Genomic DNA, 3,071 nt, shown 5'->3' with positions numbered 1-3,071 from the left:
GTTATTCTTTCTGCTAGCTGGGCACCATCTGATTTCTTCACCACACTTTGCTATAGTACCCTTATTTTCAGTGATCTCTTCTTAAGGGTGAGCATCAAGCAAGGCCATGTCATAGTAACTAATTGTTCTTAGATTCGGGGTAGAATTAAATTCAAACACTGACTTCATTCATATATCTATGGTTTACACATATCACTGCCATTTTATGTTATAACTCTGGGGTATCAGGTAATTCTTTTATTTAGCCAATGGTATAGCATTTAAAACACTGTTGAGCAAAGGATATTATACAAGTACAGAGCAGCTATGAACCTCAATACATGAATTGTTGACTTGTATAGATTAAACTCTTAAGTGACTCAACACTATTTACACAAACATTGGGGGGTTGGCGATAGGGAAAAACTTTCAATACTATTCATTCACCGTGGTAGAACCATGCCTACCAGATTAATACAGGACATAATAAAGCAAGGAATGTATTAAATAGTAACTATATGGTAGTCTGGGCCATCATTCATTAGGGACCCTCAAGGTAAGACATCTGAACCAAAGTGCAACGACTGCCAGCCCTCGGCATAGCAGTCATCTGCTTCGTCTCACACTGGGGAGTTTCACCCTCCAGTCCAAGGGCTCCAGGTGCATTTGAGGTAAAGTCCAGTTCACACAGTGGGGTTTTCACATCAAGTCCTTCTGGTGTGGGTTGTGAAGGATGTTGTGTGTCTCAAAAGGACAGAGTCTAAAGTCCCAATAGTCAACAGCACTGGGTCACCAAGTGTTGGATGGAAGCCAGGTCGAAAGTGTCTAATTAGGGACATAGTACCAGGCATTTTCTCCCCTTGGGTTCTATATAAGTATTCCTCAGTATTTTTTCTTGACGGGAGGTTGCTCTTCCCTGTTTTCCTACCAGCAGAAATGTAATCGCCTTCTCCAAGACATACACACTTTTCTTCCTCCATATTGACTCGATTTTCCAGTACGTTTTATTTTTCACTCTGGTAGGAGTATCTGTTGATTTGGGGTGACCTTAGCACAATGTTTTATGGCAGCAACGGAATGGTCTCCCTTTCCTCACCTCTTGAAAAACTGACCCCATCTGAGGTGAGGTCTCCTTTGTCAAAGTGGGTTTGAAGATGTAGGATTTTGAGTTTTCTTCCACATTTGTCTCCCACTCTATGCAGGACCCTGTATTGTGATACCTCATTTTCAAGAAAGGACAATGGAGGTTTGTAAAGATTTGGATAATAGTATAAGTTAGAGTTATGGCTTGGTGAAATGAAATCAAGCATGGAATATCAAGGTTAGTTAAAAAACAAAGAAGAACTCTTTGATATAAGATAATTACAAAGTGGGGAAGAAAAATTGGTGCTTCAGATCAAGAAACATGTTGACTTCACAGGAGAACATGACACACAAGGATCTTGTATGATTAGTCTAATTGGAAACACCAGCCTGTGTTCACAACCTGTGGAGACTCTCCCAGGCCCTCTTTGCAAGCAGCCAGCTGCTTCTGACATCCTGCCTAATCCCAGAGCCCAGAGGACTCTCAGACTTTAGTCCCTAGAACTAGAACGTGGTCAACAACAACAACAACAACAACAACAACAACAAAACTAGGATTCCTAGGAGGATTGCTGGGACAAGGCCAAGGGCTATGACAAATTCAAAAATCAAGGACTGGAGACTGTTTTTGCCAGCTAGCAAAGACTCTTAAAAATGTCTCGGGCAATGTTGACAAGACAAAGTTTTCTGGGTAGGGAGTGTTTCTACTGGGCAAGCAGTGGTAGCTTCCACATCATACAAAAAATAACAAGTATGGTCAAGTGAGATAAGTTGACCCTATAAAAAGAGTCCATGTCCACGGTGAAAGTGAAAAGGACGCACAAGAGGAAGTGTGCCACTAAAAGGCACACACACATTTTCCTACAGGTGCTGAGACATTCTATTATTGCTTAGCACAACTCCCATGGGTTCCCAACTCAAGCATCAACACGAATAACCGGAGTTACCAACATAAGTAGAACCAATGAGAAGCATTTCCATTTGGTGTCATTTGCTTTGTCACCTGTTCTGAGATGTGCAGAAAATTGGGCTTGCCAGTCATCCTCCAGGTCCCCTGCTCCTGGGTTCTACGGACCCCAGGGGACAGTGTGATGTCATGGTAGCAAGAGTCTGCTACTGGTTAAGAGATTCCATGATCAGACGCCACGGAGTTGATTCCCACTTGTGGAGAACTTAGGAACAATGCTGTCTGCTCCAGCACCAGCCTCACGCTCTTTATTTTGTTCGTGCCCATTGTTCTGCAGCCACAGTATCGATCCATCTCAGTGAGGGGCTTCCTCTTTCTCACCGACCTTCTACTTCACCAGGCAGGATGTCCTTCTCCAGCATTGGCCCCTCATGATAGCACACCCCAAGTATGTGAAACTCCGTCCACTTTTTATTCCCAATTGAGGGCAATGCCTACACAATGCATAAAGATTACTTGCATTCCTTTCGATCTTCGGCTTAGGCCTTGGATAATTTCCAGTCTCTAGGCAGGATGGAGGAACCCTGGTGGTGTAGGGCTTGTTCACTGGGCTGTGTCAGGTCACTAGTTCGAAACCATCAGCCACTCCTCAGGAGAAAGACAGGGTTCTCTGCTCCTGTAATGAGTCACAGGGCAGTTGTGCCCTGCCCAATAGAGTCACTCTGAGTCAGAATTGACTTGATGGCAGTACGTTTTTTTTGAGCAGGATGGAGGCGCCTAGTTCCTATTCCTAGCAGAGGTGGAGATTTGTGAGTTTGAGAGACCGAAGTTAAAGCTCGATGAAGAACTTTTATTCACGACACTCGAGCTCAAGGCCAGTACATCCAGTACATCTTAGGACGCAAGAACTGAGCTGAGTCACAATCTCCCGTGTCAATAGATTGGGGCTGAGCTTTGTTACCAGGAACCAGTGGGGTCTAAAGAAAAATAGCTTCGATATCCTTCCCCCGTCTTCAACAGAGAATGAGAATTATATTTGTTCAGAATCGTTGATAGAAATGTGCTAAGATTCTCTATTTAAGATCAAAGGAAATCCGGTTAT

Source organism: Echinops telfairi, unplaced genomic scaffold (genome assembly GCF_000313985.2).
Source record: "Echinops telfairi isolate 266 unplaced genomic scaffold, ASM31398v2 ScPeMD7_3533;HRSCAF=4204_0, whole genome shotgun sequence".
Classification (NCBI taxonomy): domain Eukaryota; kingdom Metazoa; phylum Chordata; class Mammalia; order Afrosoricida; family Tenrecidae; genus Echinops; species Echinops telfairi.
The sequence above is the reverse complement of the archived record's forward strand: the minus strand, read 5'-3'. Positions refer to the sequence as shown.